A 27173-nucleotide genomic window follows, 5' to 3' on the forward strand; every position below is an offset into this window, starting at 1 on the left:
GTAGCAGGATGGTTTCTCAATATCTGGAAAGGCAGATATTGCTACAGCAGGGGCAATTACACTGATTTGCAGCACAGAAGAGAAAATAATATATTCTTTCTGCTTCTACCTAAAAACATCAGCCATTTAGCTCTGTTTTGGACGTGTCAACAGAAGAGATGAAATAGGGAAGTTAAGTTTGCTCAACGAAAGGAGGGAAGTTAGTGTATAAATCTGGAAATCTCTGTTTCTGGAATAAAATGAGTACGTTTGCCTAACAGACTACATGTAAGAATTTCACTTGCTTGGCTTTACCTCACAGTTGTCCAGAAGCAAACGCTTGCTTGGGGAGATTTTTAGGTTTTGTTGGCTGTTAGTTGCTTAACCAGATCTCTCTGTTTTGTGGGATACTGAGTCAAAAAGCAGTGGAGACTAGAGCCCTGAAGGCTTTTGTAGAAGAGGCTTTTTTAATTGTAGCTTTTTAAAAGGTGCATGACAATCCCTTCACTAAAATCACTGGGAATTTTGCCGTCGCAGTTCTCTTTCAGTTCACTTCTTGTCCTGGATAGAGCACAGCAAGCTGTGACTGATAGGACCCAAGATTCAACCTGGGATAGGCCATGGTTTCCAGGTTTATGCTGATGCTTTATTTTTAGGTTTCAGATACAAAGTGTTTCTACTTTAGAGGTTATTTGAGACTCCCTGCAAATAAAACATGCAAATGAAAGCTAAGAACTGAAGAGTTGATTTGTACTAGAGCATCTTTGGCTAAATAAGGTCAGAAGAGATGCAGAGTATGTGTGTGCTGTATGTATGTGTGGTACTGCGTAGCGAGCGAGGCATGATAGAAGGGTATGGGTCTTGAATGTCTCTGGAAGGTGATTTTTTTTATCTCACTGTGGAGCTCAGGCACAGTAATTTGTTTGGAGGGAGACTCTTTTCAGACTCCTCCATTAATGATGTGGAACCAACTTAACCTGTGATTTTTTTGAGCAACATTTTAAAGAGCTAGTATAGTAATAATTTTCATGTTAGAAGTCAGATTTGAGCTCCTGTGTGGTAAGACTCCTGATTTGTGACAAGCTAGAATTATACTAAGTGATTCTGTATGCTACATTTGTATCTTTTTTCATCATTCCTTGCGTGGTGATCTGCTGCATGTAACCTGCCTCCTAACCTCTCTGGGGCAGGAGCAGCCTTTCATAACTTGTTTCAGTAGGGCTCAAATCCCTGTTTGCAACTTTAAGAGACTGATGTAATAAAAAGTAACAGTCTGACCCTGGTTTAAGGTCAAGGGTAGCTGCCCAGAATATTTAGGATTTTTAAGAGGTTGACTTCTAGCCTTAAAAAAAAAATAAATAATTGTTTGTGATTCCACATCATAACTAGTTTTGTTCTGTGTTTTACTGCTGAGTTTATGGAAATAACAGCTAGCAATGCTGACCTGTGGACACAACTGTGTGCGTTAATGGGAACTCTTGTTTTTGACACAAACTTCATGTGTAAGCAGCTTGCTTAAGTTACAGGGTGATTGTGATCTTCCTTATCTATCATCGCATAAATACCTTCAAACCACACTTGTCAATCACTGCAGCGTGATAAAGCCATCCAGACCATATTTTCTAAAATAACCGAATATATGATGCTGAGTGCAAATAGCAATGAATGTTAGAGTGACAACTGCATGTAATATCTTCCATGTGCGTTAACTGAATTAGGATGATACCTATTTTCATAATCCTATGTGTGCTGACTTGGTACTTGTGGGTGTGCCAGAGGTTCGACCAGATTTTTGAAAGCTTTGGTGAAGAGTTTCTAACTGCTGCAGTGTGCAGAGCCTGCTTGCTAGTTTTGCCCGCTGTCACACACACAGCTAACATGTCACTATCCAAACTGCCGTCTGTGTGCATGCATCACTTCATCAAACTGCCTGAGTTATGAGACAGCTAGTCTTAATTACACTGCTTTTAAAAAAATCATTCGAATTTGGAATTTATATATTGCTAAAATTGTTCTACGACTCATTTGTCCGCAGATGAAGTTTCACTGAAAGTGCTGACAAGCACCCAGGACTCTGAAGACAGCAGTTTTGTGCAAGATAAGAATGTTCCTTAAAGAAGCTGATGGAGGATAGAGCTCCAGAGTTCCTGGCAGACACTGACAGCGTAAGATGGCACCGTAGTCTAGTCTGAAACTGTAAGTCTTAAGGAGGGCTAGATGTCCTTGACTTTATGCTAGAGTCTGCTTTCAGGACCCGGGTAGATGCATTTGTTTCTGTTCAGTTAATATGACTATGGAGCAACTAAGTTTTCCCTGCATGTGAGTGTGAATTGAATCTCTTTACCGTAGAGGACGTAATTTGATTTACCTTGGTGATCTGTACCCACTGTTTTTTAACTACTTTGTTTCTAGAACTGCTAGGGAGTCTAGGAAATGGATGGTGTAAGCTTTACGGCATAACTGAAGCTACTGGTTCCAAAGGTGTCTCTGTTTTGAAAGCTGTGTGTTACAAAGATGTTAGTTCATTTGCAGAAGGCAGTTTGAAAGTTGCAGTTGACAAAATAATGAAATCATTGATGTTGTGAGGTATGTGAAATATTTTGCATATGAATGATGTCCATATCCTTGCAAAGTCTTTTTTACCACTGAGGCTTTTTGCAGTGTCGGGCCCTGTCAGTAGGAACAGATTACAAGGCAGGAGGGTAGGACACTAACACTGTGTATTATGCCTTGAAATACATTACACTGTTGCATCTCCAATATTAAATACAAAAGTAACACTAAACTTGACAGATATAAGATTGACAACTGCTCCTGCGGGGGGGGTGTGAAATCAGTATTCGTGGATATTTTAGTGGACAAGTCCACCGGACTTGGATTTTTCTGTTCCAAAAAATGGAAGTATCTTATTCTAGCTTCCACTTCATTTCACCTTCATTCCACAGTTCTTGTAAGAAGCACTGAATGCAGAAAGCAGTCTTGCAGAGTATGTTTCTGTTTGTAAGTATGCAGTGATCAAATCTTGTCTTTCATTCCTGAGAGATGCAGGAGATGGATGTATTTCACTGGGAAATGGAGGACTAATTTACATATGGAAATTTGTGAACATAAGCATACCAAGCTCACTTTCCACATGCACACCTCTTAGAGAAGCAAACTGTGAACATGGAAACGTATGTGCCTAAATATTCAGAATGGCTCTTCTGGTAGGTAGCCCTGTGTAGACAGACTCTTACATTTAAATTGCTATTGCGGAAGTTGGTGAAATCGCATCTAAACCTAAAGGAGAATAAAACAACAAAAGGAGCCCAATAACAATGCAAGTTGAAATGTAGCAGAAGCTTAAGAAATCTTAACAGTACGTGTGCTTTGTTATGTATTTTCATTTGTAAAACCACCCAATGTGAGATGTAAAGGTTAAACGTTCTCTTGGATATCTACTTCTTTGCTCTGTATAGTGAACAGAGTACTTTCTATTTAGAAGAATACTTTCTGTTTACAGCTGTACCTGATAATTCAGGTAATGATGCATATTGTGTTACTAGTGCAGTGGAGAAGCGACTGACATTTGTTACTTCTTGAAATGCACGTTTACTGATGTCAGAATTATACCTGGAAATTACGGTCTCCCTAGGTCCTGTGAGCTCTGTACGTCTGGAGATATATACCCTTTATTCAAATGCAAGGGATGCAAGTAGAGATAGCTTGTGTTATGCGTCAGTAAGAATTAGATGTTGAAAATTGGTATAAGAATAGCTCTAGTTTGTAAACTTCAGTCAGTGCAGTGTAACTTGTTTGAAATAAATGGCAGAGAAGTAGACATGGGACAGCAGGGGCTGTTGATGCATGCAAAGCAACAATGTGCTTGAAGGAAATTGCCTTTCAAAAAAAACCCCAGAAGTTAATTCTTTAGGAATTTTGATAAAAATCAGTAAGTATTTTAGATTTTCTTTGTAATACGTGAGTTATAAGTTATGTTTTTCATGTCAAACTCCTAGAGATCTGACAGTGGAATATTTGCACTGTGGGACCACATTGGCCTATGAAATCATTGAAAATGAGAGTCAAAGGAAGTATCACAGCAAATTCAGTGTTGGCCTGTGAATTAAAACATACTCTAAAGTTGTGTTTGAACTTCAATTTAAATTGAAAATCTTTTAGGAGAGAATATTTTTACTGAGGAGATACAATTTAGAATGTCTTGATTGCCTTCAGTTATTTCATCTATACTGACTTCTTGATAATTTCTCTTTTTTATAACCTACCTATATTGTTTCTGACTTTCTTAGAAGCAGAGGCTTGAAACTTCCTTAGAGAGTTACTCAAAGCTTGTGCATACCTTCTTTCATTATTGAAACTACAGCATACTACTTATGTTACCATTCAATATGTAGTTTAATTCTCTGCAAATTTCACCTCTTAGAAGGGATGGCTTTGAATTTAGATTTAGATGATGAATTCATTTGGATTAATGTATATCTCACTTTCAAACTGAGGTTGTATCTCATTTTTTTTCCCTAATTTCACATCCCAGAAAGTAGCAATCCTTGTGGTTTCTACCCTGAAAGACATATCCTTTTTCCCTGCAGATAGCTGCTACTCCCCTTCAGTAGGAAAATGTGCCCTGTGACACTAGTGATACCGTGAACCTCTAATGGTGTCTTAGAATTTGTCAGGAAATACAAATGCTGTCATTTTGTAAAGATACAGAGAGCTTTTTCAGATATCGTTGAATAACCAACACTGAAAAAAGCTTAGAATTTTGCACATGGAGGGTATTTGTTCTGAGCTGTATTTTTCAGGTGCTATAAATAATAACTATTTTCATAATAGATGACTTGCTGTCTGTGAAAGCAGGTCATTCCAATTACTACCTTCTTTCTGTTCCTGCTGCTTCAGTGGCAAGAAACTTTTAGCAACCAACAGCATCGCAGATGTTTTTAGGGGGAGGTGAATACTTTATGGATGTGAGATTAAGAGGAACGCTTCACCGCAGTATAACAAGATGTGGATCTGTTTGGAAGGCAGGATTCACAAAGGTGAGAGGTAGGCTAAACCAATGGTAACTAGCCTCTTTTTTCTTTTTTTCTTTTCTTTTTTTCTTTTTGTTGGTAGGCAGATACTTACGTGATATCAGTTTTAGAGCAGGAGTGCTTTTTTGTAGCCCCATTCCTGCCTCCCACCAGCTTGCTGGGACCAAAGGTTTTACTTCACATGTGTAGAATGACAGTTGCAAGTCAACATTAAGAAAATGGGAGGAGGAAGAGTTGGGAAGTTTCTTTGGTTGAGAAAAAGTACAGGGAAGTAGAACAGTCCATTGATCCCAGCTGGTCTTTGAAAATAGGGTTGTTGTAAGCTGTCTGTGAGTTGTAGGTTGACAGTTGTCATACGCAGCTGTGGTGAAGCTTTTCCACGCAGCCACTCTGGAGACCTGTTCTTACAGTTCTGTGACTGAGTAGCTACCTGTTCTAAGGCAGGCAGCTGGATCTCCCCAGGTGCATGACATGTGTACTCAATCAGTAATGAAATTTTGCATCTCAGGGTGGTGTCTTGGACTTGACCAAAATTTGGGCTGTTTAAAATGCAGGCATATACTCCTGTAAAATAATAAAGAAGGCAGACTATTGCAGGCCTGCTAGTGCCAGTGAGAATCCTTACGCATTTGAGGTTTTATTTTTCTCCACTCTTGCAAGATTTAGGTCATACTGTCTAGGTCAGGACACTCAGAAGCAAGCTAAGCGGCTTGATTCGTCCTCTCTAAGAGAGTACTTGTTTTGTTAGAGATGTTCTTTCAAGCATTCCCTTGGATATATGATACCACTTCCGAGTTTACTGTTGGTTCACCGAATTACACTTGCCTGGTTTTTGGTGGTGTTTTGTGTTGTTTTTTTAATACAGGTGAGTAAAATATGCTTAATATGGGGGTTTTTTTAGCGTCATCCGAGAGATTCTAGGAAAGGGAATCCATCTTACTTGTTGGGCAGTACATCTTTTTCTGGGAGTTCTGAGAGCCCTTTCTACTTTAGGAACAGAGGCTTGCCGCTTCCTTCCTGTACCTTGACTTGTTGAGTATGACTAGATTTGTTTATTTTCTTTTCCAGAACATCTTCCATTTGGTACTCCAACAGCATCTGTTCCCTCATTTTCAGTCTCAGAAATGTGCATATTACCAGGCTGGGGCTTGGCTGTAGCTGTCTCCTTTAGCAGCAGAGCCTCCCTTGCCAGTACAGATCACTGCCACCATTCCCTTACACTGGCTGAAGCATTTGCTCCTGAAGTTTGAGAGTGCCACGCCAGAAAGGTGGAATAATTTAAGTAGTTGGCTTGTTTCAGTCCTCTTCTAAACATGGAAATTAGAGCCTGCAAACATTCATAAGAGGAAACATTGGCACAGATCATTTCTGTGAAGCCGCAGATGTGACTGCTTTGTTATGAAACTGCTGGGAGCTTCGTGAACTATTGTAACAAATCCTGTGACTAAAAAGCATGTAATGGCTATTTTATTCTGCTCGTGATTGCTTCTGCTCTTCAGAGCCCATTTAGAATGGCCATGTAATTAAAATATTTTCATTTAAATTAAAGGGAGACTTCTCGCATACTTACATGATGTTAGCTCACACTGACCTCTGTGTGTCAGAAGTTGAGTGCCCAGTTGCTGTGGTGTATTTTTAGCCTGTTATTTATTGTCTTAACCCATGTTTTTGGACCTTTTGTGGTAAACTACTGTAAGCATGCGTCACATTCTCCATGCTATGTATGTTTCATAACATCTCAAATTTCTTAATCATGTATTTTTTCCCTGAAGAATGTGCTACCATTTGTTCTAAACTTTTATCGCTTTTGAGTTTTAAGCATTAGGTACAATAGTGTTATGTCTTGATTGTTTTAGGAGAAAACATTGTCTTTGTCCTTTTGAATTTCGTGTGCACTCTCTGGCATCCTAACTGCTCAGACTCCTGACTGGAAACACCATAGATCTTGCTACTGAGTATAGTTTTGGCTGTTTGCCTTAGTTCTCTGCGTTGCCAGTGGGCAGCACATCAGAAATGGAGATTCAGTGCTCTAAAGTTTTGTAGTGATGCTAGATTATGAGAGAACCAGCAATTAAACAACGTAAGTTTTATCTGCAGTGTGTTCTGTGCAGCTCAGAACATCCATTTGCAGTCTGTTGTACCTGAGCAGATTAGATTGTTGTATTAGCTTGCGTTAGAGTGAATGGAGACCTGCTGCTTTGTGTTAGTCCTGGGCATGGCTTTAATGTTACATAAAGGTTATTTTTAATCCTGCCCCCCCCAAAAATGTGCCAGTGGTAACATGCTGACTCAGGCATGGTGCTGGCTCATGTGTTTGTACAGAGGAGACCAGTACCTGTGTACCCAGACTTCGGAAAAAGGGTCTCTTCTACTTGGCAAGCTTGCTTCAAAGTCGGGTCCTGCTAACACTGTCTCTGGCTTTACTGTGTTCTGTCCCAGCCTACTGGCATTTATGTGGTGGTTCAGGATTTGTAAAGGTGTGCCTGTGAGATTACTGATTACGTTGGGAGGAGAAGGCAGTCCAAAGCTAGCTGGAATAGCATCCACTGTCACTTGGGAGTTTGCTGTATTAAGACATCTCACTCCCTTGGTTGTTAATGCTGAACAAAGTAGAAATTGAGATCTTTAAGCTGATTTACTGTCTTTGAATCAGGATGTTTATTCCAGTTTGGAATATAGTTTCCTATCTGTGTCTAGAAGCTTTTCTTTTTTTCTTTTTTGTTTTTTTTTCAGCCAATACCAATCTCTGTTGCTCTGTGCATGACTCTCATCCTTTCCATCTGTGTCTGTCACCTCTCCAGTCCAAGTGTCTCTCCTCTTGCTATGTAGTTCTGTCTCTAAAGAGCTGAGTAGCCTTCTGCCACACAGGCTTCAAACCAAGGAAGTGCAAACTGTCCTCTTTGTCCACTACATCCTCTCAGATTTGCAGCTTCTATTTGATGTTGTCCAAGTATGAAAGAAGCAGCTTTTCCCCAGAAGCTCGTGTTTGTGAGGGACTTTATCATGGACTGAAATGAACTGATGGCCACTCTTTTGCAACTGATTGCTGTGGACATCATGCTCTCTATTCTGAGAGCACAGTGGATGTTTGAAAGTATCTTCCTGAAACCATCATTGGTCCTGGAAAATGCCCCATGAATCCATCCAGCTGTTTCTTGGCCATTTCCTGAAATACTGAACTTAAGCACTGCATCTGCCCACTTGCAATTGCCAGTTTTTTTCTTTGGTTGCTGCATGATTTTAGGAGCTGATTCTTCGTAAGTTACTAGAGCTAGAAATGAGCAGAAATCTGAGACCCTGATAGCATATCAGAGTAGATAAAGTCTTGCTGCTAGTCATAGTGATTTACATTAAATTATTTTTTTTTGTCCTAGAGAAGCTTTTTTCTTTTTTCCCCTGTTCCTTAAGAATTGGCCTCAGACCTTAGATCAGTGTAAATCTTGAAGTTCCTCTGCTTATTTATTTATTTTACTGCCTATTTATTTATTTTATTGCATATTTAAAGGTATTAATTGATGGTAATTCTGGATGATTAATCCATTTTGTTTGAGAATATCTAAACCTTTTTCTGACAGACTGTTTCTCAGTGACGCTGTTTGTGGGGAGTGTTTTTGGGGAAGCAAAGGGATTGGAAGGCAAAACAAGCTGTTTCTCTTTGGCATCTTTAGTGTGCAGTGATGCCATGAAAAGCAAGGACTGGAAAAGGTGAGAGAATGGCTTGTTCCTATCCGCCTCTGACATACTAGGCATTCACATCTGAAAAATATGATGTGGAAGCAGAGCCCCATTTGCTGATGCTCCACTTTGCATGAGATTAGTTCCTTAAAGAAGGGATCTTACATAAATGACTTTACTGACCTGTGCATCTGTGGGTGTGTTGCTAATTGCTGCGCAGAAAAGGAAAAGCGAGAAATCAAGACAGTGCCAGAGCTGGAGAAACTAAGCATCCCTTTTAATTACTTGCAGGTCATTATTTCTAAGCAAGGTTTAGCATCTTACAAAACCTGAACCAAGATAACTTCACAAGTTACCCCAAAATGAACCTTGATTTCTCTTCATGTTGAGAATGATGGCAGAAATCCCCCAGACGGCAGAGAAAACAAGAACAGACTACATGGTGATGGCTTGCAGGTTGTGAAATTACGAGGTCTGTCCATACAAGCATAGGTATTTTGTCTGTCTGAAAGGTTCTTGATACTCTGCTGGGGTGCATAATCTGCTATTCTGTTTTGACTTGAAGTGGTGGCTAGGGAGAGGAAAACAGTATTGGCAGCAGCTTCTTTTGCTCTTGAGTGTTAAGTCTGTCCTTAGACAACTCATTAATTTTTAAGGCTGCAGCAATAGGTTAAATGGATGTAGTAGTGGTACACTGAAGGTTTGAGGTGCTGCATTCATCCTTTTGGGATAACCAGTTCTGCTACCTTTAATCATGCCTGGCACCCCAAGATCAGTGGGGCAATTTAACATGAGAAGTTGACTATTTAGCAAACAGGAAGATGCCATTTGGTACGGTGATGGAAAAAAGAAAACTTTTTGTTCTAGAGCATTGTCAGATTCTGATCAAATCCTTTTTAAGATCAATTTCCCATAGTATTAAACTTGGTTTGTAAAAGGGAGGAATTACAAAAGAAAGTCAAGCTCACCATGATTTATACTGAGGGGACAACAGTGTATGAAAAGTAGGGTTCTGAGTTACAGTGATTTCTAGTGAGTAGGTGCTAGTCAGAATGAGCATCTTGATTGTTGACTTACAGGAAGCTCTTCAAACCTGGGCTTCAGGATTGCTTTGCTGACATATAAGTAAAGAGATACAATGTGAATGCTGACACAACCTTAACTAGCCGATTGCAAATGTGACACGATTCATTGAGGACTCTCTAGAGTGCAGTATGGTCCTTGGTGGATTAGCTTCCTGGAAATTTAATGGCAGTTTGCAAATTGGCATCCACTTTGGTTTTAGTCTATCTCTTGCTACTGTACAAAGCAATTTTGATTCTGATAACATGAGAGATTCTGTTTTGGTTTACTTTCATGCTGCACTTCAGGCAGAAGGATGAGTCAGCCGGGGAGATCCTGGAGAAACCGTACAAAGACAGATTGCTCGGTGTCCAGTTAATCTTCTAGAAATTAAGCAGCGAGTTCATGCCTAGCCCTCTGTAACTGATTCAATTCCTGTCTCACTTGTTTGTGAAATATAGTTAAGTTCAGAAAAGGCACCTGAGATTGATGGCTAATTCTAGCTTTATTTCTGCACAGCAATTTTGTGGAGATTGAGATAAATGCTATACAGTGTTCTTGGCACATCTGGAGGCTAGATTATTTTGCTTCATCTCGGAAAAACATTGACTTGGTTTTATTTGTGAGGTGCTACAGTATTTTGTGCTACGTATAGGTTGTCCATATAACATCACTGTGAAATAACATATCTGTACATTAAGTTGTTTAGAAAGTTAATTCTGGAATAGCTGTCCTTAAAATCCTCATCCTGTTATACTGTGGCATGACTTGTATGTGTAGACGATTCTGTAAAAGTCTAATAGTTTTGGGGAGGTCTGTTTTAAGAACCAGATTGGCTTATGTAGAAGTTCTTCTGTGTGACATTGCTTAGCTAAAACGTTATCTTTATAAAAGATCAGCATTTATTAGTTATTATGTACTACCTTTCAATGTGTGCCACCCTGAAAATTACCTTCTTGTTTTCAAGCTTGTCGCCAAATATTTTCCAACCATTTCATGTAAATTGAGAACTAATCTTTCTTGTAAAAACTTGGCTGTTTATATCTCCTTTCTTTTTTTTAGAGAGAGAATAGATGAATTAGTGTGTTCTTTAAAATGCTTTTTTCAAGCAATTTTATAGATTTAAAATATAGAATCATAGAATGCACTGGATTGGAAGGGACCTTTACAGGTCATCTAGTCCAGCTCCTGTATCCTCCACCCAATCCAACAATATCCATGAAAATAGGTTGTTTTTTTTTTAAAAAAAATAGAATACTACTGAAGACAAGAGCTTATTTAGTGATGATACACATTCTTCTGTGTATTCTGTTTTGAGTTGACTGACTTGTGGATGTCCTTGATTTACTCTGAATTCTACAAATGCTGGGAACCATGAAATTTTTGGCTACTTTTACATGTGCCATATGCTTTGCTAGTATGATGCTTGCTCATAAACTGATCAAACTGTTTTGATGGGGAGTTCATGATCCACACTAATATTTAATGGCAAAACAGTCTTCAGAGCAATATTGCACCTGAGAGCAGAAAACAAACATTCGAAAATTAAATACAGCTCTGAAATATCCTTATAAATGCATGAAGATTGTGCCCTGAGCTTGCTGGATCATCTTAAGTAACCTTATCAACTCCACTTATGGAATTCAGAATTCCAGTACTTGCATTTGTATGTTGTCTGCAATCTGTTTCTGCTCTTTGTTACTTATGACCTGTACTCTGGCTCACCCAGAAGCATACAAACATTTCCTTACCTGAATCAGCTTAGAATTTCATGAGCAGTACTGCACTGATTGGGTTGAGATTCATGTGGGTGGGAAGGGGCTTTATATCATTTAATGGTTTGCTTAAGGGGGTAAGGAACTGGAAGCGATGGCTGTGCAGAGATGGGGATGCAGAGCTGAGTACAGTGAAGGGTTATGTGGCAGGACATTAACTCCAGATTTCTTTGATGCAGCTGCGGTGAGTATCACATGGGGCAGTGCTAATGGCCAGAAGGTCTTTAGTCTCTCTTTACCCTCTTAGAAAGACGACCTTGAAAGACTTATCTGGTAGAGTTGTGAGACTGGACTCAAACTGTGCACTCTATGGATCTGGTATTCTTAATACTCGTAAGAGCCCTGGGCCGAGAAATGTAGTCATTTCAATGCTTGCTATTGTGCTTTTGTGAAATCCAGTGAGAGGGATTTCTCCTTCCTGCCCTAAGACTGAGAGCTGAGGAGAGTATTGTGACCGCTTGTAGTGGGCTGGCTCTGTAGCAGGGTTTTTGTCTGTTATGTGGGAAGCTTAGGTTTCTTCAAAGCGAAGAATTTAATTTTCCCCTTTTACTGAGGTTGGATTTTTACAGAAATGTAACTCTGTGTACCTTGCAGAATCTGCAGGAGAGTAGAGCTGATTTGTGTTGAGACAAATCTCCCACACGGCTGTGAAAACAAGTGCACGAATTCAGAGTATCTGGGTGTAAATCTGAAGTAACTGTCATGGAGATAGATGTTCCCTCTAGGAGTTAATCTAGATTTACATCAGGGTAACTGTGACCAGAATCTCTCAGGATTCATCTTTGGTAGACTTTAGTAGCTCACTAAAATAATTGCTAATTAACTTGAGACAGTTGATTATTCTGGATGCTTCCCACATATTTCTTCTGTCTTACCATCATAGAATTTAGAGTCAGAACTCCACTAGATCAGACCAGATCCTACCTGTTCTAAACTCCTTCTTGTCAAAAGCTGTTGCCTTCAGCTAGATACTGGCACACTGAGTGCAGTCAGCAGGCAGTACACCAAAGCACTGCAGTCCTCAGGCATCCGAATTTGTGCACATCTGGGTGAAAACAGCAGAGAGATGGCCGTCTGTATTGCTAAAGGCACTTAAAGAAAGGGTTAGAAGAGGTCCTGCAAGGCAAGCAATCGAGTTGTTAATTCTGTACAACGCAAGTTGTGACCTGAAGTATCTCATAGTAAAATACTAATTTGCAGCATCTGGGGCTATTGGGAGGAGAAATGGCAGGAGTCACTCCTTCAAGGTCTGATAGCATTGAAGCGTCTGGAAATTCTTCCTCCCTCCCTTCCTTTTCAGATTTCATAGTCAACGTTACACTAAAAAGGCACACCTTTCTTGTATGTGTTTTGTGTGGTTTAAATGAACTTGGAATGCCAGAAGAATGGCTGTAGTCTAGGCAAGGAGTTATTGTGACAGCCTTACTTGAAAACTAAATTAGGTTCTTCTCCAGCTTCTTCCAGAGTTGAGGCAGAGCAGGACAGTTAAAGCAAGCCAACTGAGAACCTCTAATACCCTTGAAGGTAGTAAAAGGACCTGTGTCAGGTTTGAAAGCAAAACTAAATTAGGCTTCTGTTCAATAAAAGTTCCTTATTCTTAAACCTTTTTTTAGGTCCCACCAAAAATGTCTCAGCATCATTTTCTTTACAGATGTGCTTAACAACCTTACAGTCCTAGGGCTTCGCTTTGAACTGTTCGGTCTCCTAACAGCTTGTAGTTTGAATTGGCAGGGCCTGGTCATACCGACTGATGAACATTCAATGAAGATGTAGGAATACAATAAACCAGTGATAATCTTTCTTGCCTGCATAAGAAAGTAGAGGCATTGTGCCAAGCAAATATGCGCATTAGATGACTAACAGAGCTCCCACACTGTCAGTGTAGGCAGGGAATATGCAATGCAGCCACATATGTGTCTCAGAACCATACTGAGTGCTTTTTATTCTTAATGTTTGGTTTTGTTTTTAAATAGGAGTTCAGATCCTCAAGCAGGATGTTTATCTCTATGCACAGAAAACAATATTGGTCATAGTTTTTAATATATGATCAAGTTTTTAAAACTACCAGCTGATATATCTATTGCAAGTGACATCAGAATTTCAGATAATTGCTATAAAGGTTCACTAGGATAGCTGTGCATATGATATGTAATTATCCAAGTTCACCCCCATTTTTAATGGCTGGAAAAACCCTTTTGTGTTTTACAGTGGAAATGTTGGGAAGTTTTGTATTTTAACTGCCCTGATTAATGTTTGATCTCTTTTATAAAATTGGTTTTAAGTTTCCACAGAAATTGATATGCTCTAACAGAAGAGTTGAATTCCACTTGATACTTGGTTAGCCATAATTTTAAAATATATATGCAGATACTGCTAAGCTGAACATCCGGGGAAGTTCTGTAAATCCCTGTAAGCAGAGTGCAGTTCAACTTTGCATCTAATCTACCAGTGAACTTCCACTGAAGATTGTCCCCTTTTCACTCCTCCAATGATGACTAATCCACCCTCCAAATTAATTAGTTTTCCATCAATTCTGCAAGCTGAAGCAGCAGCCTTGTTGCTGCATAGATGGGTAAGATAGATGGATATGATGCAGTGGAGGAGGGTAAACAGAATGAAACTCCTCTCTCTGCAGCAGTGTAAGGGTAGATCATAAATACAACTTGAAGCTGACAATAAGTGTTGGTTGTTTGGATTATAGTAGTCTCCTTTAAATTCACCAAGAAATAGTAAGGACCTACTGAGCTAAGAACTCTGCAAATACAGGATGGGAGACACTCTCTTGAGCTGGATCTTAAAAAACGGAGACACTAGAAACCAAAGACAGAATCCCAAACTGTGAAGTAACAGTTCTGTGGTCTGACAACCAGGTGATCAAGTATTCAGTGAACAGGCTTCAGCTGTTCCCAGAGCTGAAATTTGTTCAAGTTTATAATGCTTTTCACTGGCTTATCTCATAAGCATACAGTATTGCCTGCAGCAGACTATGCCAGCCAAAAGCAACCTGGTAGCTTAAAAAAAATAGGATTTTGCTCTTGGAGAGCACAAGATAAAGTCACTTGCTTCCACAAAGTAGTCTGAATGTGCTGCCACGTACTTGCTACCACAAGTTTTGCAATTGCTTATCAGTCCTCTATGACACATCCTCTAGAGGTTTCACACAGAGCAAAATGAGGTGCTGAAATCTTCTCTTAACTCAAAGCCTGATTTTTCTGGCACTTAGGCACGTGAGTAAGTGCTCCTGTTTTAGCTGCTCGTGTCAGTGTAATGAAGGACACAGAAGGGTTTTAAAAGCAAGGTCATGCAGTTGTGTTGCCTTTACTGTTTAAGGTGACTGACTTTCTGTAAAGCTACTCTGCCTTCAAGGTTTTCCTCACAGTCGTGGATGCATGGCTGCCTATTTCTTGTGCCAGTGTAAAGTGTGTGTATAATGCTACCAAGTTTTCACATCAGTTTTGCATTGATAGTAAGTAGAAGACTTAAAGTAATTGAGAGTACGGTTGTATGCATTTTTCGGAGGCAGGAGTGATTACTAGCTGTTCTTGCTTTAGTGGTATTTTCTTCTGGTTATTCACATGCTGTTGGAGAGACAGAATGATGGGACATGTTAGACAGTAGATGGTCTTATTTCCTTAAACAGTTTAAAACTCTGCTTGTCCCTAAATTACATGGTATGGGGAAAGAGAAAGCAAGATTTAAAGGCAGTGTAGAGAAAGGGATTAAGTGTGAAGTCTGGCAAGGCACCTGTACTGAAGGCAGACTACAAGAGGTACATATAGCTTGAGAAGAGGTACCTCATTCTTTCTAGAAGTGACAAGATGTACAAGCCTTTTCCTCCAGCTTCAGCATTAATTCTTATTCATTTGGCCTCTCTGGAAATGTCGTTATACCAAGTTCCTTGCACAGCAGTGTGTGCAAAGAAAACTGTTTTATAACAGCATTTGAATATTGTGATGGACTGCAGGAACTAATGAAGGCCAAAGAACAGCATTTGGGGCTAGTGTCACTGCAAACAGCCTTGTCTTAGAAACTAAGATGTGTGTTCAGGTTCCACTGTGTCAGCTGGACCACAGTAACTGTGTGTACACGTTCTTAGTCTGCTTTTGCAAACGCACCAGACACTTGTTGATGAATTTTAGCAACCTTATCTTCTGTTTGCATTGCAATGAGAGCATGTAGAGTCAACTACACACTTCCACTTAACAGAAGTAATAATTTTATATACTGGAACCTGTGAGATACCTGAGCCCCTCATGTCAAGGCGAGGTGCTATAAGGAGAGCTGTACAGAGAGGCATAGCATTTTTATTAGACCCTTCATGTTATTCCTTAACATCAAAATGTGCTTATCTATATGCAGTGGTTACCTCATGTCCCAGTGTCAGAGGTGAAATCTGGGTATCTAGGTAGTCTTGGATTTATTAGCCTGTTCAGAACTGGAAAGATCAGGTTCTAATGAAATGAATGCTCTGTGATTTCAACAGGACTTTTGTAGGAAAGGGCACTCTCAGGTTTTAGCCTTTTCTGCTCCCATTCTTCAGGAGACTTCTTGGTTGGACTTGTGATGCAAAGCATGTTGACATCAGTAGAAGGAGTTGTATTGGTTTCTGTGGGCTTTGGATGAGACTGTGAAGAAACTGGCATCAGCTCACCATGTGAGGTGCTTTAAAAGTAGATGACAAATCATATAAGCCTTGGAGGCAGAGCGCTTTATCTGGAAAAAGAATACATCTCTGACTATTCCCTTATAGGAATTTGGAAAGACAGAAAAAGTCCTTGTGGTGTATTAGAGGCTTCAGGTAGGTCCCAGTTCCTGTACGCAGGCAACACACAAAAGCAAGTGGATCAATAGCAACACAGGAATATGCTTCATCTCCTTTCCACACTTCACCTCACTGATCAGTGACTTGATACTTCCTTTATGGATGAACATCACATCATGGTCTTTTAGAATTTCTTTTCAAGAGTAATTATGTGCAAAAGTCCCAAATAATTCTTGGACATCTGATAGTGTTAAAGCTTAGGTTTTTCACTTTTTTCTTTTTTGTTTAGGATTTTAATGCATAAAGGACATAAATGATAATACCAGAGGATCATCCATCCTAAAGCAGACATTGGAACTGAGCTATGTGACTGGAGGGACTGAGTGCATGTCAGATGGTAAGTAAGACACGGAGTATCAGGTATATCATACTGTCGCTTCCATACAGATGAAAAAGTCATATTATTTTATCAGAACTTGTCCTAATCTCCTTGGAGAGTTAAAGGAGCAAGAAACAAAACAAAAACTCAGACAACAAACAAACAAAATAACAGCAAAAAAGGAACATACGTTATAGGTTATATGTTTTTTGACATCCCAGTTAGTGTGAAAGGTATCTTTTGCTAGATCTTGTAGCCAAGTATATGTTTTAATCTAGCTGTGGTTCTCGCATCATGCAAAGAGTCTATTTTACCTTTGTTAACTACTTGATGTTTATGAAGTTTGTTTTAACTGGTATTTCTAAGGAAACCTGAATAATTGAGCCTTTCTCAACCCTCATTATGTTAGGGCATATACAAAACATACACTTTTTGCCTCAGAGCACTTAGTCTTGATAGTTTAGCATAAGTAAGAACATGGTATTGTGTGTTACTTGGTCTTTATAGTCATAGACTATTAATTTCAAAGCAAGATGCAAGTGCAGTTCTGCTGGTTGTACAAAATAATGAGTTCAGAAATCACTTTGCAGAGTTTATCAAATTTTCCCTGCACTGAAATTTGTAGTAAAATGTAGTTTAAAGTAGAGAGTTAAGTCATGAGTGAATTTGATTCATCCACCAACATAGAAACCACACACACATCCTATTTTTAATTGCGTAATTAAAAAAATAATTACATCTGTGTTAGAAATCCGGTATATGATTCTTATGGATACTTAGTGTAGTCAGAGGTCTTTCACATTTCGTTTCCTATATCCTGTCCCCCAGTATGGCTGCTTTGTGGGAAAGTGTGTGAATGATTCTGGTAGAGTAATGCTTGCGCTTTTTTTTCTGCTTTTTTCTTTTTTTTTAATCTTTCTCCTGGTTTATATGAGACTTTACCTCTTCCTCTTGTGCTTTCACTTAGGCCCTGACACTGCCTTAAGAGAAATGTTGCCCTCCTTATTTGCTTCTCTTCATCTCCATTGAATTCTGCTTGGCAATAATACCATGTGTTCATGCACGTGGTCTGCAGGTTGTTCATCAATTTCTTTAATTCAGCATTGATACTGGCTTACTTTTTATACGTGGGCAATACAAAGGGAAGTTTTTCAAACAGCTTTGTTTTTATTGCAGAATAAGGCGTGGGTAGTTCTGCCTTGCAAAAAAGCATAGTCTGGGAAAACCTGATGTGGGAAGGGAGGAGATCGACAATCATCTATCATGTGACATCAAGTGGAATAATTCCAACAAAAAAACCACTAATGGTAAAGCTGATTGTGAGCTGAAGGTCATTCACTTGCCTTTGTGTTAAAATAATAGTGTCAGCTTGGAAGCATTGGTCAAGTACTCGTGGAAGAGTGTCTGTATAGGCTGCCTCCGACAAGTGTGCTGAAAAGGCCTGAGTGTGAGGTGGCTGAACAAGACTGCGTTTGGCGCACGAGGTAAAGACGATTAGAAAGTATCAGCGATACTATTTGTTAAAGGCTCAGGAAATGGTATATGAATTGCAAACCCATGTCTTTAAAGATCATGGAAGATGCTCCAGTAAAGGTTTGTAGTAAGAGTCGTTGTCTAGGCATTGTGATAGGACTGTAGACTGGCTCTTGTTTCAAATTTGGTGAGAAAAAGGTATAATTCTGTTCAGCTGTCACAAACACACTAATAAACTTTAATATTGCAAAAAATGCTGTGTAGAATGTGGCTGAAGGTTTCCAGTGTCTTGCTGCTTAAGTTCAGTAATCATTAAAACACATACGAAGAAAATATTGTTGTTTTCATTCTTCTGCACTTCTACACTTCAATGCGCTTCTAGTGCATTGCTTGGCTAGGCTAGGTTGAAGGGCGAATGTTAAACCAGTGTTAGCTTTCAATTTCTGAAAAATGCCTTGAGAAACTGTTAAGAAGTGTTTCTTCCAGTCAATGAAAAGGGATAGTGAAACCATAAAACGGACTAGATTGAAAAATGGTCATTTTAAATAACCCAAAGGCTATTTATTTCATAGAACTACTTCGTGATAGATTTTTGATGTGCTTGTGTCCAACACAGCAAAAAGTATGCAGAGTGAAATAAAGCTGGATGGTGTTCCTGGAGGCTTGAAGAGTTTTGCTGTAGCTGTGTGACATAGCCATGAGCTGCGGTGGTGTGGGTGGAAAACAGGATACAGATAAAAGAGGTCACATGAGTCTGTGGGGATGAGCAAAATTAATGTGCTATTTTTGAAGGAGTGTGCACTTGGGTTGACATTTTGAAGTTGAAGTCTTTCAGTTAAATCTTTTTTAAAACAAATTTCTTCTGCAGTGTGCATATAAAACACTGTAGAAAATTAAACTGATGAAAATCTCAGTCCATCTCTGCACAGCATCTAGGAATCAGAGGTGATTAAAATGAGTGCCAAGGTGCCCTGCATGTATAGGATTGCATCTGCAGCGACCCCGATTCCAACAAAGAGTTAAATTAAAAATCAATCTGTTCCTTTTGACAAGTATCTATTTGGTAAATTATCATGTGCCAGTTTTAGTTCTACAGTCCTTATTGCTTTAGTACGGTTTCTTTTGGGATTATGTAATGCAGTTTGCCGTCAAGGAACTTTAAGGAAGCTATTGGCTATCTGCAATACATGAGAGAGTAATTGTTATTTCTTGTGGGCCAGACTGTAATCCCTATTTCATTTGATGGTGTTGCATAAATAATGCTGATGACTTTGGGGAGATCTCTCACAAAAAGAAGAGTGAGGAAGTCAATAAAAAAGAAGCCCTAGTCTAGTTCTGTGGTTTATACTGCTTTCATTTGAGAAATAAAATACAGCAGTGTACTCTCAGTGGAAACAATGCTTCTCTGGGAACATAGTGGAATGGTTTGACAAATACAAGTTGAGAGACTGTTCAATTAATGTTGAGCTTTCATTATTACATGGACATTTCATGATTTTGCTGTAGTATTTATGAGCAGTAGTCAGAATTTCTAACAAATGCTTGATTCAGAAAGATTGTGCTTATGAAATGTTTGGCATTTCATGATTTCGCTGTAGTATTTATGAGCAGTAGTCAGAGTTTCTAACAAATGCTAGATTCAGAAAGATTGTGCTTATGAAATGTTTGTGTAGTAATTTGAGGCGAGTTTGGCTAGCCATATGCTTGCATGTGGAATGCAAATAGAACCATGAAAAAGCCACTCAGGCTTTGGCATGGAAAAACCCACCTGTTTTCCTGTAAGGTTGTTTTTCTTCCTATTCCATTAGAAATTATGCAGAAGTGGCATTCACAGCCCACTGGGTGAAATTGGTGGAAGTGTCAGTTGTAACAATGAGGAGAATCAGAAGAAATGTAACCATGGCTGAAAAGTTTAGCATTTACCAATGAGTTAAATATGTGGGTGACGTATTTACCATGTGTTACATGCTATATAGGTAACATGGATAAATACTCACAGCCAAATTTTGTCTTTGTCAAGATCTTAAAAGATCAGTGATAACTTAGAGGGTAATTAACTTGGAGGATAATGTTTGGAAGACTTTGTGTGTGTGCGTGTGTGTGCGTGTGTGGCCTACCTTTATGAAGGACTGGACAAGTTCTTAGGTGTTATTTTTTTTTAATTCTTCTTTTACTTAATCGTTTCTCGGGCTGGACAGGTGACAAGTGACTTGCCTTGATACTCATCCTTCTGTCCTGTGCATAAAATGGTTTTCTTGCCTCATGCCAGGGGCTATAAACTGGCATTTGTAAATTAGGAAGTGTGGAACCTGTTGACACTGTCCTCTGATGTATGCTTATTCCTCTGCCAGCTCCATTAGCTCAGTAATAGCAGTCACAATATCAAGGATTTTTATTTTTTTTTTGTCTAATACCAAAGATGATACTTTGCTATCGAGACTGGGATTTTGAGACATTTAAGGAAACTAATTATTTGTTTTCTGCTGAACTTCCAGTGGAAGTTGGAACACTTTTAGTCATCTTTCAGGTATCCTTCATAAAAACACAACAGAATCTGTTTGCTGAGACATTTCTACCTTAAGTGACTTTCTAGGTCACCATGGAGAGATTGCCATTTGTTGTGTCACTGTAACTAGAAGACTGCAGTGGGCTTGTCTCCAACACTGACAGTTTGGTATTGGTGAAGTATGCCTTTTTAAGTTATAAACTGCTGCAAAGGTTTATCTTGAACTTCAGAAAGCCTAGCAGGCCACGTCAGGTGCATTAGAGCAGAGAGCAGTTTGTTGCAAAGTACTAGATGGTGTTGTGTTCAGCCTAGCAGCCCAAGTAAAAGATACAGGCTGGTCTAGTACAGTGTTTTGATGCAAAGTTGCGGCTTGTGATTTGAGTTTCCACAGGAAGATATCCTAACCACTCTGCTGTTCCTTCCCCAGCAGCTGTGAGTTTTTCCTTGGTTTGTGCAAGGGTGTGCATCTGTTCCTCCAGGTTCATTCCACCACCTTCCTAGATAAACACTGTGTTTTCTTGTTTGCTCGATAATGTGGTACTGTGCTTGCAATGAAAAAATAAATAAATGAAGTGGAATGCACCTGACTTTGGGCTCACATACTCATATTCATTTGACCACACCAATTTTTTTGTCAATGGAGACGTACTTAATATGGGATTACCCAGGAGTGCTAGCAAAAGTAGGCAGCTGTATTTCAATGGTGGATCACAGAGTTTATTTTTTTAAATAGTTTCTGGCAGTCCCAAGGAAGATTGGGGTCCTAAGTCCAAGGTAAAAGTACATTCTGTTGTGTTTCCAGTACACACAGGCAGCAAAATAGTGTCTCTGGGCTGTCACTCCAAGGATTATTCAGGAGTGTTCTGTCAGCCCTTTTTTCACCATTCGTATTAGGACAGCCTTCCCCTCATGTACTCTTGCTTCTCTGTATGTAGCTCCCACCTTTTAAGCTTAATCTTCAACAATAGGTACTGTCACAGAAGATAAATCTGATCATGTGCTTTTATTTGTGTTAGAGTGAAATCTGGGTGGCATCGTCTTTCTTTCTTTTTACCTGTTTTCTGATAAAGGAAATGTGGGCATATGGACCTGAGGAGAGCAACAAGAAATTCCAGGTATAACCCTGCTCCGGATGGTTGTAGGGGGAAAGAGATGTAGTTTGTTTCTGCTGTGCAGTTAAATGTAGCAGCCTACAAACGCGCACCATGACAAAAATCAGGGGGATGGTGGGATATTGCCTGAATGTGGCATTGCTTGGCTTGGCGCGTCTCCCTGTAATGCTGTGTTACACCGCTGTGGGAGCTGCCAGAACTGAAGTTGTACTGGTCCCAGGCTAGTGCTGGAGTACTTCCTCGCATGGGACTTGGGTTTTGTGCAGGGGCAAATATCATAAACATGGCTGCAGTTTAAGACCTGGACTGCTGCAGTTTGTAGTATTTGATGTTCTCACAACTGCATCTGTATTTTCTTAATTGTGAGTGCCAAGCAGACATGTATTTGTGTGCTGTATCGGTGGACTCACAGGTAAAGGAAGCAGAAGCATACGGTAGGCAGCAGTTTGAAAAGATGCCAGCCTCATTTTCAAAAACAACTGTGTGGTATTGTGGTGTTGTCTTTCAATGTGAAATGGACTCCATATTTTTAAGCTGCTTTTGAAAATGGAACTTAGACTCATCTTCTGAAAAATGATTAAAGGTGTTTCAGCAGCATGAGAGTCCTATCTGACTGGATTGGGGATTCTGAAAATTTCCCTAGACTCTTTGAAAATGTGGCCTCTTGATGCTCTAAATCCTTTAGAGAGGAGGTACCCGCCATCATGTTTTGCACGAGAAAAATGAATCAAAGTCTCATTTCTGTCTTTGAAATTTTCCATTAAGAGCTCACAGTGGCGATTGGGAAATGACACTCACAGAAAAGTTTAACTGGATTTTTTTCCTGCTTCAGAGTTTAGAGCAAGGTATTCCAGAGGAGAGGGAGGGAAGACTCTACCCTAACTCTGAGGTAACTTAATCTCCAAAAGGAAGGAAGTTTCCAATGCATTGCTCTTCTTGCATATGCTGCCTTATTTGATTTGAGCTACTGCCAGATGCTGTTTTTAGTCTCCACTCAGTCCTTCTGCCAGGCTTTCACATGCTCCTCCTCCTCCTGTGGGCTTCTCTTTTTTTTTTTTTTCCTTTATGGCCTTGTATTTGTTTTCCTTCTTTCATCTCTTCTGTCATCCGATTTTCTCATTTCCATTATTATCAAACAAACTCATACCTTTTGTCACTTTTGCCATCTTTATTTTCTCTTTTCTCGGCCTGTTGTTAGTCTCTTGTCTAGCTTACCTTTACTCTCTCATGTTACCTGATGGGAGTGGTTTTGTAGGACCTGGTTTAATGTTATAGAATAGACATTTTAGAGGTCAAAAATTCCAAAGAGCCTGTTTCAGTGAGCTGAAGTGGTGCAGTGTTTTGAACTGAGCTGTTGTTACATACCAGATTTTATGTATGCCTCATAGTCACTAGGTTGGTGGACTGATTGCTAAATGGACTAACTAATCACATAACTACATGCTGAAATAAACTGAAAATCTGGGTAAAAATGTTAGTCCTTTTGGAGAACAGAACCTTCCTGATGCATGTATCTGCAGGAGTCTTCTCAACTGCTACTTTAGCTGAAGCAAGCCACCCTTTGGGAGTATAATGTCTGGTGTCGTGGTGTCTCAGACCTTTACAGCTTTTGGAAATAATGCTTTGTAGACCTCCACCGGTTGAGGTTTCATGCCTGCCTTACATCTGCTGGTGACATCTTTGTCACCGTGAGAAAATGCAAGAAACTTCAATGAGAAAAGTATTTCGATAAGCATAGCATGAAGAAGAGAGTGGGAGGGGAATACCATCCCCAAGAATTAGAGTTTTTAATGATGGAATTTTTTCTTCATTGTATCACAGTTCTCTCTCAGAAAAGAAGTCTTGGGAACCTGAAGCTTTCTTTATCTTTATGCATCTTCTTGCCTCCTTCCACCTACTCATGATCTCTGATCTTTGTTAATCTGGATCTGCTCTGCGTGTTCACAGGGAAGAATTCTTAAAGGAAAGAGGAGGATCTGCAAGGACTGCAAAGGTAGCAGGACTGATGGAGAGCAGGCACTGGGTTATGCTCCAGTGTCCAAATGCAGTGAGGAGCAGTCTCCCAACCCTGCTGCCTGGGAGGAGTTGTCAAAGCAGAGATGATCATCCGTAGTCTCACACAGATGTTAGATTTCCAGCTGCAGTGTGTTGCACTAAGAGATGTGGTTAAATGCAAACTGGGAGTTCCCTGTGGCCCTATGTCTTCCAACTGAGATCTTGCCCTGTTGCAGGATAGTGCCATATGCAAGCATGTTACTGAAGGAAAGAACAGGAAGGGGAGCCTGGCTGGTGAGCATTCCTTAGCATTCAGAGTGGAATTGAGGAGCTTAAGCTCTCAGATTTAGTGGCAAAAGAACAGACTCTGGCACTCCCTAAGGAGAGCCTTTGGGAAGACAGAGTAAATACTGATGTTTTTGACTCTTCGGGGTGCATTTTAGCAACACCTGTCAAACTTCCTTTAAAAATACCCAGCCGGCTATGGCTTGACTGTGAGTATTTTCCACACTTACTTCCCAGCATAAGGAATTGGCATTTTAATTTCACAGAAAAATCTACAGGTTAGATTCTTCCACCTGCTCATGGAAATGGAAACCCACTAGATTGAGTTTGTTCTTATGTGCTCTCATTATAGCTTTCTGGTTGTCATCTAAACTTTACATTGTCTGTTCAGGTTTTGCCTTGCACTGTGTTCTATATAATTTCATCCCTGAAATTGCGCCCACCACTACAACATGTGCTAGTACCAGGTTGTTAGACTGTTCTCACCATGGGATCTGAATGCCTCTTCACTGGAGTCTGTTTGGCTTCTTGCGGGCTGTGCCCCATGCTGTGGTAGCAGGCTGCCTGGGTATTACTGTATTGTGGTTCTTTGCACTTACCAGAGAGCATGAACACTTATCTGGTGTCCCTAATAACATGAATCTGGCATTGCTTATGTCTTACGTAAAAAAAAAAAAGAAAAAAAGAAAGAAAAAAAAATCACCTGAAAGTAAATAGCCAAATGGAATTTTATTTAGTCCCAACAATAGAGGCCACTTGCTGTTGATGATTGCCATCATGGCAGGCTTTAAGTGAGAACAAACATACTACCCCCCTCCAATACACACAGGCCTTTTTTCCTAACAGATTTATTCATTAAGCATATGTTCAAAGGCTACAGCTATTACCACTTCTAAACAGAAACAGTTTTTCATTGCTTTTCATAGATACAATGCCACAGTGTTATGAAAACCCCATTAATGTTCCAGATTTAATTAACTAACATATTCTGTTAAAACTCCTTTCTGCTCCAGCAGTTGTTTGACAATAGGCAGATAAATACTGTGTGTTGGAGACTGACCTTAAGACGACAGGCCAAAGTTGCTGCTTTGCAAAGTCTTCAGCAGTTTGAATGCCTTTATTTTCCCTATATGTATGTTAAAAAGGTCTCCTACTTCTAAGCCCAGAAACAGGAAAGGAGGTGGTTAGGCTGCAAGGCCCAACTTCCTGGCATAGGCAACATAAAACAGGTAAGAGCTTCATCTGACCAATTTTGCAGGCTTTCAGGAAGAGGGATGGCACTCCTGAAAGATACTGAATGCCTTCCTTTTGTATGTCTTCTGTGGGAGACAGAGATCAATACAGAAAGCTTTTTCAGAATAGGTCATTTTTCTTTCTGTTGTGTTTGTGCAGGCACTCTCGAAATAGCCCCTTTTGGCACCCTGTGTGCTCACTGTTATTAGCAGGTTTTGAATGTCCTTTGCCAGGGCACTGAAGAGCCCATGCTATTCTCCATAGGTGAAAATGCTCGTGCAACAGCTTTTAGGTTAAGCTTCCTTTGTTCTTGAGGCTTTTCTGCATGCTGCAAAAGTGTTATTCCTACTGAATGCGTGTATGGATTCTGTGATGCTCCATGTTTTCAGTTGATAAGTCCATTTCAAGACCTGTAGAGGTGAAAGGATGGACTGTAATTCTATAATCATCCCCTAAAAGCAGGACTTGACATTTCATTGATCTGTCTTTTGTGTCTCTGATCAGCATATCTGAAATAGATCACAGTGTTTCTACCTAGGCCACGCATAAAATGTAGCTCTTTCTTGTCCATTCTGCTTATGATATGATCTTTCCAGCCTAATTAATGCTATCTCTGGGGAAAAAGGACTGTGAGAGTGTGTTGCATGTAGTCACTGTCAATTGAGGAGTGGTGCAAGGAAAAAAATATTCCAGTAGAATCTGTTCCCTGTGAAGGAGGATAGAGGTGGGGTAGGTTTGAAAGCTCTGCATTGGTCTTTAGAAGCTGAGAATGAGATTTACTCAGTGCAGGCTTAACTTCTTCTTATTGAAGTCATGTATATACCTTAGTGTGGGAAGAGACTTGGTATGAGGCGTTTGGCATCTCCTGTTAATGCAGATGAAGTGTCCTGGATAGCATTGCAGGAATCTAGCTGTGTGGATGAAATCCTGCTTCCTATTGACACGTGCTGTCACCCACACTTCACAGGGAACATGCTATGAAAGGCAATTGACTACTTATATTTCAAAATATATTCTGTACACAGCAGTGAAGGACAGAAGCAGTGAAGACAGAGCACTGGGGCAATTAGGAGTCCGTAAGGGTATGTTTGATGCATTTGTGGGGTGACCCAAATTGTAAGTGTTATGAAATCAGGAGCTCCTGAAAAGGACGAAATGCTTTTAATTCAAGCCTGAAAAAACATTGGTTTTGAATAGCCCCAATTTGTGTTGCATAGAGGAGGTGGTAAAATAACTTGCTGTCTTTTCATCCTCAGAATAGGAGATACTGTGAGACCTGTAGCAATGGGAGATCTTAAGTGTACCTGCTTGGTAGCTGTGCCTCCCACAGTTGCAGCATACCTACCGCCTGCTTTCATGTAACATCAGGTGTACTCACATCCTCCTCAGAATTATCTCCGTCTAAGGCATCACAGAACACTTTTTGACTGTTTGCTGGAGTACAGGATGAAAATTCCTGAGCTTGCTGACACCAAGCTGGCCTTGGAGCTTGAAGTAAAATGCTGTGCTGATGCAGGATCCAAAGTGGCATCTCCACCGAGCTCTGCTTACCACCTTGCAGACCTGCTGATTAATGTCAGCTCTTGCTAAGGTAACTCAGCATGAGGCCGTGTGGCCTGAGGTACAGTCACCTCAGATCAAACAGAGCTTTGGGGTGCATGTGTTTGGTTTTTTGAATTGTTTTGTAGAGGGAAACTTGTGACTGCAGGCAAGTGGTGCAAAATCCTCCCAAGGATAATTGCAAAGCTTGTCATCAGCATGTGCTTTTGTCATCTCACCTTCTCTGACATAGATTCGTAACAACTTATGCATGCCTGCTTATCTGTCTAGGCAAAACATTGCTATGTGGATATTCCCACACTGGGAAGAGCTTTAGAAGGCAAGCTGTTGTGATTTTTTTTTTT

At 39.9% G+C, this 27173-nt stretch overlaps 1 protein-coding gene across 1 annotated transcript in view; it reads left to right on the forward strand.

Moving 5' to 3' along the window:
* The first annotated feature begins 2020 nt into the window (after positions 1-2020).
* The window catches only part of PTPN5 (protein tyrosine phosphatase, non-receptor type 5 (striatum-enriched)), a 67432-nt gene continuing 42279 nt past the window's right edge, over positions 2021-27173 (forward strand). The window contains exon 1 of the mRNA XM_009865858.1: positions 2021-2175. The gene's annotated coding sequence lies outside the window, so the exon portion shown is untranslated. The remainder of the gene's footprint in view (positions 2176-27173) is intronic.

This window comes from Apaloderma vittatum, unplaced genomic scaffold (assembly GCF_000703405.1).
Source record: "Apaloderma vittatum isolate BGI_N311 unplaced genomic scaffold, ASM70340v1 scaffold16043, whole genome shotgun sequence".
Lineage (NCBI taxonomy): Eukaryota > Metazoa > Chordata > Aves > Trogoniformes > Trogonidae > Apaloderma > Apaloderma vittatum.